Source organism: Ambystoma mexicanum, chromosome 12 (assembly GCF_040938575.1).
Source record: "Ambystoma mexicanum isolate Mex_15411 chromosome 12, UKY_AmexF1_1, whole genome shotgun sequence".
Taxonomy (NCBI): Eukaryota; Metazoa; Chordata; class Amphibia; order Caudata; family Ambystomatidae; genus Ambystoma; species Ambystoma mexicanum.
Genome location: NC_090936.1, coordinates 428,799,805 through 428,814,620, shown reverse-complemented (window position 1 = coordinate 428,814,620; position 14,816 = coordinate 428,799,805). Strand labels below are relative to the sequence as shown.

The following is a 14,816-nucleotide window of genomic DNA, read 5'->3' as shown; positions in this document are numbered from 1 at the left end:
ATTTTTAATTATTTCAATTTTGCGTCTTGAAACACTTGTGTATCGGCGCATTATAAATACCCAATCAATTTTATTACACCATAGCTGGTGCTTCATTACCCCTTAAGAGATGGCTGAAAAAGACGTTTTACATGATTTTATAGCTAGGATCATCCAGTGCTCTGCTTCAGCTGTACATGAACTGCTTATCAAGAGCAGCAGAAGAACGATATCAATGAGGGGGTATAACTAAAGGTAAAAGATGGTGGATGTAACGTTTTAGGAACTATTTTTGAAGCTGACCAAAAAAAAACACTATCACAGGATATGACAAGTACCATTTTGTAAGGGACATCACATATTAAAGCAGTTCATAAGTAACTGAAGGATGACTGTCAAGAAAACAATGTCTACCATGATTAGGCCGTTGACATGCCCACTGTTAGGGAGAATTCTCAGAAATGTGCTAATTCCTTTTACCTTCGATACATCCAGCTCTTTTTGCTGGATTTAAGGACTTTTCATTTTTATGCTGCAGAGAGTGACCTTTTTCCCGCTCTGTCATGTATTTTTATGTGATTTGAACTCTGTTTCTCTTTTGGTTTTGGAGTCTGACAAACTCCATAGGCGGCATCTTTTTACATTGTGACATTCAGCGCCTTCTGTGCAGTGTCACATATAAATCATTTGGCTTTCTGCTAAGGTTGAAATACCTTCTCTTGGATAACTACTGTTTCCAAGAGTAGTAAAGTGAAATTGACTTTACTTATATTTAACTCTTTATAGACCCCGCACACACTATCTTACAACAGGGTGCTGGAGGGATTACTTAGTATCCCCTTTGTCTGTCTTGTTATGTAACATTTTTATGTTACCCTTTCTATTAGGGGTGTACCGAACTTCGGCTTCGAGTAAGTATTCGGCTGAATTTCGCCAGAAAAACACTTATTCGGCTTCGGCCGAATGTTTCTGGAATATTTACTCAAAGCCGAAGCTAAAAAAAAATTTAAAAAAATGTTTAAGTCCTCTTTCTATGATTATCTATCTACTATCTTCTCTCAGTGTGAGAGACGATAGCCAATCCTAGAAAGTAAAACCGTGGGAAAGCAACAGCAGCCAGTAAGCAGTTGGCTTTCTGGCTGCTGCAGGGACAAATACCCGGAATCTTTGGAACAGTGCACCGAGACCGGGAGAAGAGGACCAGAAGAGGATCGAGGAAAGACGGTCATCGAGGCAGCATCAGGTAAGTGTCCACCTTTAAATCATTTGAAAAATGGATGGGTGAGTGGGTGTATGCTTCTTTCCCTTTCCAACCTCTGAGACTGGCGTGGCCTTTTAGCACCTTGTTTTGCGAAGCTGCTAAGAAAGCTCCCAGGCCTATGCCAAGGACCGCTTTCATTGCACTCCACTCAGCGTGGCTCTACATGCCTCTTCTTCCTATTCGGCTTTCTAGTGTTCTCGTTCTCTTTTCGGCTTTATTTTTATTCTCAATATGAAAAACGCATGTCCGACGTTGTATGTTTCATGGGAAATGAATGTACACTACTTTTTTAAACGACGAAGCAATTGTTTATCTTTCACACTGGAAACATTGGCACCGTTTTATATTTAAAAAAAAATCCTATATACTTTTTCTCTTTTGCAGGGACTCTGTTTTGTCGGAAATGTCTGGTACATTAACTTGTTTTTTACGTTACTCCAGCAAATGACATCTGTCCATAGATCAAACGGTGACAAAGTTTCATGGTAGCGTGTACGCGTGGTAGCACGCTGCATGGGGGGTGGGGGGGTGGCAGTGTCTTGGCAGAGTCGTTTGTGGTACCCAGACTTCCTCTGGGCGAGGTCCCCACGAAAAGTCCTGTGCCTATGGCCCGGGTTGGAAACCACCGTCGCTGCTTGTGTGAGCCCAGCCCCTGTCAGTGCAAGGTACAGAGGTCATTACTTCCAAATATTTCTGGCAGTCTTGCTGATCTGGATGTTGCTAGATGAGTGTCACAGTCCCCCCAAAGGAGCCCTGGGTAATCAAGATGGCCTATTACCCCTGCCTTGCGCATTAGCTGCCCACCATGGCATACCTCTCTCTGTGTACAGCCTACAGAGCCAATGCACGCTTTTGGTCTCGTGAAACACCCAACACAAATGTTCATTTAGCTACAGGGAATCCCTAAGCAGACACTGCCCGTGTGTTCCTTGCCATTCATGGTGACGACTCCCCCCCCAGACACCCCCAGCACCACTTGTCATCCGTGATAAAGAGGACATTTTATGAAACACTTGCGGCTAATATGCTTGATCCAATATTTGAGGAATTTTCCTGATGTACTGATTATGGTGACCTGTTTGAGGTCCACTCTTTGGCGGTGCACAGGGGTGGTTCTTCTGCTTGGTCCTCGTCCACTCCTAAAACTACAACCCCTCCCCCATTATGTTTCACATATAGTCAGCCCTAATAGAAAATGGACTGACTGGTGACTTCCCAGTGCACCCGACGATCCACCTGGATCTCCTCACGGTTTGTCTGCCTTGCTCGGTCTCACCCGAGCCTCTTATAAGCAGGCTAGACTTATCTTCCAGTGCTTTGCGGGAGGGTAGTGTCTGTCTGTGGTTCGCCACTTTCCTGCTGGCATTGTACCCTGAGAGTATTCATGGTGTTGCTGCTGCCCACAGACTCTTCCTGTAAGCATTGCCCCTATGACACTTTTCTTGGTGACAGGTCACTCTGGACCCTCCCTCGCATGTTGTTTCTCTCCCCACACTTTCCAATATGGCATTCCCTTGCTGGTTGTAGATCCCCAGCCTCGATTTTTACAATATTAAAGCAAGCAAGTTAGGCCCCAAGTCACACAAACCACCTCACAACCGGCTGAGTAATTTTTTTTTACCACCCCACACCACCAACTCTTTTACTCAGGAGCACTTATCTCAGATGTAATAATAATCAAAGCACACACCACGGCCTACCCATTAGCTCCTGTACACACATACATGAATACACAATATGTGGGCGCGACAACAAAGAAACCGTCCCTGAACAGAAACTTCTAAGAGTTAACCAACTATTCGGCTCTCTATTCGGCTGAATATTTTGGCTAACTATTTGGTATTCAGCCGAATAGTAAATGTACGATTCGGTACACCCCTACTTTCTACAATTAATGGCTGGTGGCAGTGGTTTACTTTTTCCTACCATTGTGTGTTTTTACCACGGGCTGCAATTGCAGCTTCAGTAAAGCACCAATGGGTGCCCATTTTGTCAAAATGGCCTCGGTCTTCTTTTTTCACCATTTCTTGTTGGAAAGGTCCTTCTTGAGATTTACTCTGTGCGCCAAACCAGGTTTGGTCCCTTTGTTCGTTTTGTCCGTGGTGGGATTCACCAGTGAAGCCCGCCTCTGGCTCCAGCATGTCTGGCAGGGCAGGAAGCGAGGGAGGTGCCCAAAACTCCCTGTGCTTAGTCTCCTTCGTTACAGGAATGCACCTAAAGGTGATTGGCTGGGTGGCTGACCTTGGAGCACAGCCACCCTGCTGTTTGATTGACACTAGGCTGGAATGAATGGGAGAAACGTGCATAAAAGGCAGCTTTTTGCTTGGAAGGCAGAGTCGACCACTGGACGAAGGAATCCAAAGAAGAACTTGGAATAGAAGCTTCCTGCAACTCCTGGATCGTTGCCTCGCCCAGTGAAGCCCTGCTGCAGTGCCGAAGCTCTGAATTCACCTCGACTAGAGAAGCCCTGCAAAGGATGACTTCTGCCCTTGGGTTGGTGGGACCAGTCGACCTCAAGAGAAACTCATCTGGTAAATTCTCTCGAAGCTGGCTGTACTTCCATTGCTGCTGCAAGAACCGAGTGCCGGGGAGAGGAACACCAGAATCGAGTGCATCGTTTGAAAGTCTGAACCCAGCTCCAGGAAGATCCTCCAGGCTCCCTCGAAGCAGGACTAACCAAGCCTTAGCCACCTTAAGAGTGCTGGACCCCAGAAACAAGGAAAGCCCACAAGGTATCTGAGAACCGCGTGGTGCTATTAGCTAGAAGCTGAAACCGCAAATTGCTGCTGATTTGAAGTTTGCCCATTGCTGCCGGCGACCATAAAACAATAGTGCAGGAATGCCCGATACGTCCTCCCTCTTGTCCCCATGGCCGAGGCCCAGGAACAACAGGATCTGCCAGACTACAACAGGAACAGAAGCCAGCTTGAGCCAATTTCTTCAGCCCTAAGGTACTGTACAACTAAGGGGTGCTTACCTCTTGTTGTGTAGCCTAGTTAGCTCTCAGTTGAGACTTGCTTTGGCTGCCTCTTGCAGAGTTTCTTGCAGCTTTGCCCATCACAAGCCTCCCAGCTTGTGGCCCAGCAGTGATTTCTTTTTCGACAAAAACTATACTTTGCAAGACTGTTTACTTACCTTCAAGAAGATTCCAGCTCCCCTAGACTTTGCTCAAGTAACATTGGCTCTCCTGGCTCCCTAAAGACTCTTCTAACCTCTGACTTTGTGTTTTGATCTGTCCCTCCAAAAAGTCACACATTCTTTACTTGTGTAGCTGGGAAAGGGTTAATCTACATTGCATTGGGGGGTTCAAAGGTACTCACCTGTTTGCGAAACTTGTTAACCATTGTTTCTTCCCTTTAACCTTTTCCTTTTAACTCCAAACTCAGTATTGCTCTAAATGTACCAGTGATATATCAATGTCCAGTGTCCTAGTTATTTGTCACCTCAGGGTGTAGGAAGTGTCTGTGTGCCATCCCAAATGGGTATCTACTGATTTATTGAAACTGAGTGTGTATTTCTGAAGTATATTTTAAGTGTTTCATATTTGCTCCCTTCTAAAGAAGGCTTATTCAAAATGAATGTTAAATAATTGTTTAATCAAGAAACCTTGAGTGTAGTTTTTATATGGATACTTGTCACTGTGAAAGTCTGTTACAACCCTACAGCTCACATTGACCCCTCTTGAGATCATTCAATAAGGTAGCAGGCGCTCCTCTCCAGAAAGAACATGGCATGATAACCCGTTCTGAGATGATGTGTATGGGGTTGCTTTTGGTACTCTTGTTCAGAGAGGAATTGCCGTAGCATTTCGGTGCTGGTCTGCCCATGTGGGTGGGACAAAGACTGATATGCAAATGGATATTTCCCATCTGTGGAAGGTACAGTGAGCAAAAAGCGTGTGCTTCAAACTCTCATCTCCGAACAGGTTATCATGCCATGTTCTTTCTTGAGAGGAGCGCCTGCTACCTTTTTTTGGCCCTCTTGAGATCAGCCTAGCTGCTCAGTCACTCTGCCAACTTGTGAAGTACATGCTTATAGCAAAGGTTGGGTTAACTATTGCCAAGAGGACAAGGCTGGTGTAGTCTCCCACAAGGTACTGCATACAAGGTTGCCTAACAGCTACATAACGTGTCTAGTGCCCTAAAAAAGCCATGCCACAAGATTGTTGCTTGTTCTTTGGCAATATTGTTGTTTGGCCTACTTCCTGCTTGGTCAGATCAGGAAATCCCATATAAGGGCATGCCCTTACCTGGCAAAGCTGCCGCTTTCATGGGCTAATGATACCGTTGTGTGTGGTTCTGGAAGTGGGTGGGACTACCTGGGACTTTCTGGTCCCACTACACATACGTGTGGTGCCAATGAATCCAGGTGTGGGGCATGAGTAAAACCAATAGATGTCCCCGATTGGACAACTACTGGATGTTTGAATGGTGCATATCTTTGCCACTGGTGGGCATGGGCATGCTTCCAGGCTGGATTTTGGATAAGAGGACTCCTACATCTATTTCTTCAGATCAGCGTTGGAGCCAAGAATTCCTTCTACAAGAACAGCTGACTAAAGATCCAAAGAAGATTCCCGATGAGGCCCAGCATCCCATCCTGTGTCTGCTCCGGTGAAGCCCTATTGGACTACCTAATCTGCGAAGGTCCTGTGCGGTGCTTCAACCCATGGACTGGTGGGAACACCAGTCTCAATGTATTCTCAGGGATCCAACTGACCCGAGCCTTCGGATGTGTCTCTGGACCACTGGGTGGACTGGCCAGCTCCCCAGTGTGCTACCTCGCTAGAATCATCGTTTAACATTTTCTGCAAAATTTGGTGGTCAGTAGCTTTTGGTATAAGTCGCCTTCCTGCCGAAATGTCAGCCTCCCAGCTTCTAGGGATCCGGCTCTGGAAGGACATCTGATGACCGCAACTTGAAGGATGCCTGCCGTCTGTGCTCGTCGCTGGTACTCACCTTCCCCGTCCTGTGAAGTGCCATGTAGGGGGCTGCATGAGTGCTTTCTGTATTTCTCCATCGCCAAGCGTTGCACTCTGCTTCTGGACCCGACTGGAAGAATCTTTGCACCTACAGTTCCTGGGCACCTCTAACCGGAACCAACAGCAGGAAATCCAACATCCAGCAACCCCCTAACCCCCCAGTCTCCCCATCCAGTGCTCTGGGACAATCAGTCAGCAAGAAGGTAAGTAAACACACTACATTTATTTCCACCCTGTCCTCCATAGGATAACATTGAGAACACGTTTTTTTCTATCCTTCCATTCCACTGCTTCTTGGTTGTCTCACTTGAGCAGTAAAACCTGAAAGATAGAACACAGCAACACCAGTAACTTACCTGAATCAGATATATTCTGGGGAGAAGCGTAACTTTTGTTGTAAAACGATGATGCCTATGGAGTTTGTCAGACTCCAAAACCCAAAGAAACCAAATAAAAATGCATGAGAGTGGAAAAAAGGTCTCGCTCTCTTCAGGATAAAACATTAAAGGTCCTAAAGTCCAGCAAAAGAGCTGGGGTTCTCTAAGGTAGAAGGGAATTAGCACATTTCTGAGAATGTTCCCAAACATTTAGCTCTTGGACATGTGGGACCAACATGTCTCGATGCCTACTCCAGGTTGCATGTCTCACGAGTTTTCGAAAGTGTCCTTGAACGGTCCATTGGACTGACCAGCTCCCTCATGGGCAATCTTGCTAGAGACTTCGCTGTTCAACGTTCAAGCCCTGAACTTTGGTGATGTCAAAATGGATTTCTAATCTCTAGCCTGGTGGACAGATGTTTAGGAGGCCACCCTTGTTATAGCGATCAGTGAGCAACTTTATGTATTGGTTTTTTTGTGATGCGCACCATACAGCAAAATTGTGTTTCAAGGCGCATCAAGACAGGGGTGGGGGAATGAGGATGTGGAAAAAGGAAAAAAAAACAGACAACTAACATTCTTAAAGGGTCTTGAAGCATTTGGAAGTGCAACTGCGAACATGATAGCCATGAAAGGGGGTTGGGCGAGGGAAGGGGAGGAAGGGATGAAACATAACATGCATTCCTACTAGGCTGCAACGCGATTTTGATTGTGCAAGTGCTTGAACAAGAAAGGGGGAGATGGGGAGGAAGGGAAGTGCAAAGAGGGAAAAGGAGAGGGGGACAATAAATACAAAACAAGTTAAGTGCAGGTATGTTAGGGAGAATTCCCAGAAATATGTTAATTTCCTTCTACATTAGAGACCCCCAGCACTTTTGATGGACTTTAGGACCTAATTTCTAACCTGGAGAGAGTGAGACCTTTTTCCCACACTCATGTATTTTTCTGTGGTTTGGACTGCGTTTCTTTTGACTTTAGTCTGACAAACTCCATAGCCATCATCTTTACATTGTGACACAGCGCCTTCATTGCAGTGGCACATGGAAGTCTCTTAGGTTTTCCAAAGGTTTAAATACCTTCTCTTGGTAAAACTACTGTTTCCAAGAGCAGTGAAGTGAAATTGACATTACTTACATAGGATGCTGGAGGGGTTACTTAGTATCCCCTTTGTATAGTTTTTCATGTAACATATTTTTATGTTGCCCTTTCTGCAATTAATTTCTGGCGGCAGTGGTTTACTTTTTACTACCATTGTGTGTTTTTACTGCGGGCTGCGTTCGCAGCTACAGTAAGGCATCCATGGGTGCCCATTTTGTCAAAATGGCCCCAGTCTTGTTTTTTTGCCATTTCTTGTTGGAAAGGTCCTTCTTGAGATTTACTCTGCGTGCCAAACCAGGTTTGGTCCCTTTGTTAGTTTTGTCTTTGACGGGATTTACGAGTGAAGCCCGCCTCTGCCTCCAGTATATCTGGCAGGGGCAGGAAGTGAGAGAGGTCCTTGAAACTCCCTGTGCTTAATCCCCTTGGTTACAGGAATGCACCCAAAGTCGATTGGCCGGCTGGTTGTCCTGGGAAGACAGCCACCCTGCTGTGTGATTGACAGCTATGCTGGAATGAATGGGAGAAACCTGCATAAAAGGCAAGGCTTTTTGCTTGGAAGGCAGAGTCGACCACTGGACAAAGGAATCCGAAGAACTACTTAGAAGAGACGCCTGCTGCAACTCGTGGACCGTTGTTTTGCTCAGTGAAGCCCTGCTGCTGTGCTGAAGCTCCGAATTTGTTTCGACTAGAGAAGCACTGCAAGGACGACTTCTCCCTTTTGGGTTGGTGGGACCAATCCACCCCAACGTGAACTCACCTGGACATCCTCTTAAAGCTTGCTGTACTTCCGCTGCAGCTGGACCCAAATTGCCAGAGATAGGAACACCAGATTGAGTGCATCACTTTTAAGTTGGACCTAAGCTTCAGGAAGATCCTCCGGACTTCCCTGATGCAGGACTGTCCATGCCTCAGCCACCTCAACAGTGCTGGACCCCCGATGCAAGGAAAGTCTGAAGTGGTATCCAAGAACCGCGATGTTGCTATTTGCTGTAGACGTGAGGAGCTGACACCGCAAAGTGCAGCTGAATTGTAGTTTGACCTTTGCTGACGCCAACCTTCCCATTGTGTTGCAGGAGTCGCCAGAAGTCCTCCCTCTTGTCCCCACGACTGAGGCCCAGGAACAACAGCATCTGCAGAGCCACACAGCAACAGATGCCAGCTGGAACAATTTCTTCTAACCGAAGGTACTGTAAACCTAAGAGGACTTACCTCTTGTGTAGCCTGATTTGTTCTCAGTTGAGACTTGTCTTGGTTGCTTGCAGCTTTGCCCCTTACAAGCCTCCCAGTTTGTGGCCCTTTGTTAGGGAGAATTCTCTTATAAGGCTAATTTCCCAAACCTAGTGAGTCCCCCAGCAGCTTTGCTGGATTTTTGGTGTTTGTTTTTTTCTCCTGCTAAGAATGAGACTCTTTCTCCCACTCTTAGGCATGATTTGAGGTATGTCTTTGACTTATTGTGTGCTTATGGGCTATGGGGTCTTGGACTCCATAGGGTATCATCTGTTTTAGTGTATGTGTTACACAGCACTCTCAGTGCAGTAACACAGGGTTGTCATAGTGACCCCCAAACATAGACTCCATACCCTGGGACTGACTACTGTCTCCCAGGACATGTAAAGTCACCATTGGCTTTACTAGTCCAAAATTGTGAACAGAACCAGTACAAACCATCATATTGTGGAAGTACTGGAAGGGGTTAATTAGACTGCTCCTGGGTCTGTTTCCAAGGGGGCACTGTCCAGTCCCCCCTTCTCGAGTTTCTGGCTGTTGGCAGTGGTTACCACGCAAAATATTCTACCGGAATATTTCCTATGGGATTTTCCCATTGATTTTAAACGCACCACTTTTTGCTGCAATGTTAAAGATACCGGCGGTTTATTTATTTAATATAAAATCACCGGTTGGGTCTTTTTACCGGAACTCTTTTCTAAAATGCTGTTCGTGTCCGTCTCTGTAACTTCAACCAAGGTCGGGCCCTTTGTTCCACTTTTTGGCGGGCTTCTCCACAGAAGCCCTCCAACTGGTGCCACTCTCTCTGGGTTCCACAGGATGTGTGGGTGGGGGAATTGGCACCCTGGACTGTGTTGTCTTAGCAGCTCAAGTCGCACTCTGTTCTGATTGGCCCAGGGGTGAGCCGCCCGGCTCACCACTTAGCATGTATGAGTGACAGCTAGGCTGTTGAATGGGGGTTTTTCTGCATAAAAGCAGGGCTTTTGGGACTGGAACTTCGGATTTCTTAGGTCCTGTGGCGACTTCTGAAGAGGGGAGAAGCTGAGCCATCTGCGACGACGACACCACCGGTGGAGCCCTGCTACAACGACCTCACCACTTTCCCGACGACAAGAGAAGGTCTTCTGCTGAAAGAGTTTTCTTCCTCTGAGCTGGTGGGATCAACCAGTTCGCCATTTCGCCTTCCAGGATGTCTCTTGGTCGAATCGCCCGTACCAAGCACCCCGGTGGCCGGATATCCAAGCTTCACCACTGTGACCGCGAATAACAGGAACGCACCTTTTTTCACCGAACAAACTCCGCGGCTGGTCTCTTCCCTGGGCAGTGCAACGACTCCAAGTTTCCTCCTCGACGAGATATTCTCTTCCCTTGGTCGAAACCACGAACTGCACCCGCTGCCAGGAACAACCGCCACCGCTGGAGCTTCCTCAACTTTAAAGGTACTGTGTTCCACCTGGCCTCCCTTTCTTCGGTTTGCTAAAGGTGACCCTTAAATCCTTGGCTTTCCAACTGGGTTGGCCCCCAGACCTTCTAACTTTACCTTCTGAATCAACCCAACTTCTTTTGAACATTTTTACAAAGACTTGAATGCATTTCTAAACTGTGTGATCTTGGGCACATTTCACCTTGCTCCATTTAAAGTGGGCCTGGCCTATGAATTTTGGCTCTACAGTAGACTCTGCCTTCACTAACTTGTTTTGGTCTTTTAAAAGAGCTGGGAACTGTTTTATTTTTATGACCTGCCTTTTTCTCTCCCTTTTACTTAATTATTGGAGTGCCATCTAAGTTACGCGCTCACATCTGTTTTTACAAATAGTGGTGTTTTGACTTAGACTGGTCTAATAATTCTTAAGGGAGGTGTGTATACTTTTCTGATTGTGTGTGAATTTGCTTTGATTTATAGTGCTAGTGTATTTTTTTTAAAGTGTGTGTAAATAATTGTATACTTTTGATACCAAGTTCTGGTCAGTGTTTGCTTGCTCTACTGTGTTTTTAGCCCTATTGTGTATCCTCTGTATACTGCCCTACTCTTCTTGAGGAGTCTGACTGCTCAGCCACAGCTACCAGGTAAATCTGGGTGGTACAGACTGCTACCAATTGGGTTTACTGCTTACTCCTGTAGTCTTAATCTTCTTGCAGTGGTCCCCAAGGGAACTGCACAGGATTCTGCCTAACACCCTTCAAGTGAATCTTATTTCTGCAAACCTTTCTAAAAACATTATGCAAGACCTTTTCTTACCTTCAAAGAAGATCCTTAGCTCCCCTAGACTTTGTTCAACTAACATTGACTGTCCTGACTCCCTGAGAGACTCTTCTACCTCTGACTTTGTGCTTTTGCCTTTCCCCCCAGAAAAGGGTTAATTTACTTTGCATTGGAAGGTTTAGAGTACTTATCTGTTCATGAATGATTTAACCATTGTTTTATTCCTCTATTCTATCTCTTGCAACCCAACCTCAGTATTGCTCTAAATGTACCAGTGATAAATCAATGTCCCCAGTGTCCTAGCTATTTAAGTCACCTAAGGATGTAGGAAGTGTCTGTGTGCCATCCCCATTGGGTATTTGGCTGATTTAGAGAAACAGTCTCTTTTGAAGTGTATTATAATTGTTACATGTTTTGCTCTCTTCTGAAGGTTTATATAACTGTTGAATAAATTAATAATTGTTTAATCAAGCAATCTTGAGTGTAAGTGTTTATTTGAATTATGGTCACTGTGAAACTGTGTTGCAACGCTACTGCTCTCGCTAACAATCTGTGTAGTTTATTTATTTTATTTGTTACATGCTGTTAGGGAGAATTCTCTGTTTAGGCTGAATTTCCTACCCTAGTGAGTCCCCCAGCAGCTTTGCTGGATTTTTGGGGTTTATTTTTTTCTCCTGCCAAGAGTGAGACTCTTTTACCCTCACTCTTGGACATGATTTGAGTGTGTTTCTTTGAATCTAGATGTGTTTAATGGGCTATGGGGTCTTTTACTCCATAGGGTTTCATGTGTTTTTCCTATGTGTGTTACACAACACCCTCCGTGCAGTAACACAGGGGTGTCATAGTGACCCCCCAGTATAGACTCCATACCCTGGGACTGACTACTGTCTCCCAGGGCATGTAAAGTCACCATTGACTTTAATAGTCTTAAATTCTGAACAGAACCAGTACAAACCATCATATTGTGGATGTACTGGCTAGGGCAATTCAATTGCCCCGGGGTCTGTTAGTCGAGGGGGCACGTCTCCGTCCCCCCTGATCGAGTTTTGGCTGGTGGCAGTGGATACTACTTTTTATATTCAACCGCAAATATTTTCCTATGGGATTTCCCATTGTTTTAGGCTACTATCTTTATTTTATTTAATTATTTAAGGTAGCCTCGAACATACCGCCGGTTTATTTAATTAATATTAATTCTCCGGTTGGTATTTTTTGCCAAAACTTGATTCTAAAATGGCGTTTGTGTTCTCTTCTGTGACTCCAACCCAAGTCGAGCCCTTTGTTCCACTTTTTGGCGGGCTTCTCCACAGAAGCCCTCCAAAGTGGTGCCACTATGTCTGGGGTACTTAGGAGGGGAATTTAGGCACCCTGGACTGAGTTGCCTAGGCAGCTCAAGTCGCACTCCATCCTGATTGGCCCAAGTGGTGAGCCGGCCGGCTCAACACTTAGCATGTTTGAGTGACAGCTAGGCTGAGTGAATGGGGGCTTGCTGCATAAAAGCAGGGCTTTGGGGACTGGAACTTCAGAAGTCGCCACAGGACCTAAGAATCCGACGAGGGAGAAGCTGAGCTGACCTGCCAAGACACCACGACCGGTGGAGCTCTGCTGGACCGTCTCACCACTTTTCTCAACGACAGAGGAGATCTCCCGCCGGAGAGTCTTCTTCCTTTGACTGGTGGGGATAACCAGTTTCACCGTCTTTTCGCTTTCCCGACGTATCTCGTGGCCGCCTTGCCCGTGCTAAGCACCCCGGCAACCGGGTTACCACGTCTTACCACGACCGCGAGATAAAGGTACCACCTTTTTACCCGAAAACTCTGCTGCTGGTTTCTGCCCTGGTAATGCAAGGACCTGCATCTTTCCTCCACGTCGAATTCTTCTCTTCCCCTGGACGACGCCGCAACTTGCAACCACTACCAGGAACAACTGCCACCACTGGAGGATCCTTTCCACTTAAGGTAACGTGTCCCGCCTAGCTTCCCTTGCAACCGACTGTACGGGGTAGATTTAGCCCCCGGCTTTCGAACCTGGGTTAGCCTGGGACACCCTGGCTAAACTTTTCTAAGCCTCTCTAAACTCTTTTCTGAACCCTCTGCAAGACTTTCTAAGCCTAGTGTAACACTGTGATCTTGGGCGCATTTGTGCTCTGCTCTCTCTAAGAGTGGGCCCAGCCTTTGGACTTTGGCTCACCAGTGACTTTTTGCTCTCTGCCTTGCTAATAGTGTTCCTGAATCGTAGAGTGGTGTAATCCTGCATATTCTGTCTGTTTCGCTCCCCTTTTCACAACCTTAGTATAGTGCAATCTAGTTAAGCGCTCACCTCTGTATGAAAATAAGTGGTGTCTTACTGTGATTTTCTAATAAGGGAAAAAGGGGTGTATGTATCATAATAGTAACTGTGTTTAGAATATTTTACAATAAGAGTGCTGGAGTGTTTCAACTGTGTGTTTATAAATAAATAATTATATACTTTGATACCAAAGCTCTAGTCAGTGTTTGCTTGTATTATTGTATCTGAGTGCCTATTAAGTATACTTTGCATACTGCCTAACTCTTCTTGAGGGAAGTCTGACTGCTCAGCCACAGCTACCAGGTAAATCTGGGTGGTACAGACTGCCACCAAGTGGGTTTACTGCTAACACCTGTAGACTTAAATCTTTTGCAGTGGTCCCTAAGGGAACTGCACAGGTTTCTGCCTAACACATGCCCAGACCCTGGGGTATCACGGCGTGGTTACAGACAGCTTGGTACATGGCAAACAATTGAGGATAAGAACATTACAGGGTTTAAATACAGCGGACAGTGTTTCATAGCTAAGCAGTATAGATGTGGAGATGGTCATATAGGTGTCGGTTCAGCAGAATGTCTTTAATTGATTCTTGAATCTGGGGAAGGATGTCTCTAATTTGAGGTTGATGGGGAGTTCAGTGTTTGGGTGCTAAAACCTGGTAACTACTACCTCCTGCTCTGGAGTTATTGTACCAAGGTACCACAAGGAGATGACTATCATTAGATCTCAATGTTCTGACATTATCTTTTTTATGCAGGGTGTTGTTCAGCTAAAGGGGGGCTTTTTTACCAGACACTTGTGCGCAATAGATAGGGATTTAAAGATGATCCTAGCTTTGATGGGAAGCCAGTGGACATCCTTCCTGATCTTAGAGATGTGTTCATGTTTTTTATTCCTATTTGGTTGATGACGATAATATCCTGGGCATAGTTCTGTGTGATGGGTATGAAGATCTGGGTGTCATCTGCGAAATTAGTGTAGATGACACCAGTGGAGTAACTTTGCTGAAAATGTTGGGGGGGGAGGGGCATGACATCTGAAGAAAAGGTGCCCCAGCCAAAATGGTGTGGCATGAAAGTTGGAGGGGGACAAACACCCCCGTCCCCCCATAAAATTACGTCCATGGATGACACCCATATCGCCGAGGGCAGAAAAAAGGAGTTTGGTATTGGCATTGTAGAGAGTCAGTGAGAGACACAATCCCTGAGGTATTCCTACTGGAACTGGTATGGGGTCAGCGGATACCTTACTTATGGTCACTCTGGATGTCCGTTCAGCAAGGAAGGATTTGACCCACATAGTCGCATCTTTGGAGAAGTAAAAATCATTGGCTAAAGAGATGCATAGCTTGTCATGGTCCACAAGGTCAAATGCTGCGGAAAGGTCTAATAGCAACAGGAT

The 14,816-nt window shown here is 45.8% G+C and overlaps 1 protein-coding gene across 8 annotated transcripts in view; it reads left to right on the top strand.

Annotated features, from left to right (window-relative positions):
• The window catches only part of KDM5A (lysine demethylase 5A), a 1,841,472-nt gene that overhangs the window by 634,380 nt on the left and 1,192,276 nt on the right, over positions 1–14,816 (top strand). The gene's annotated exons all lie outside the window — the stretch shown is intronic.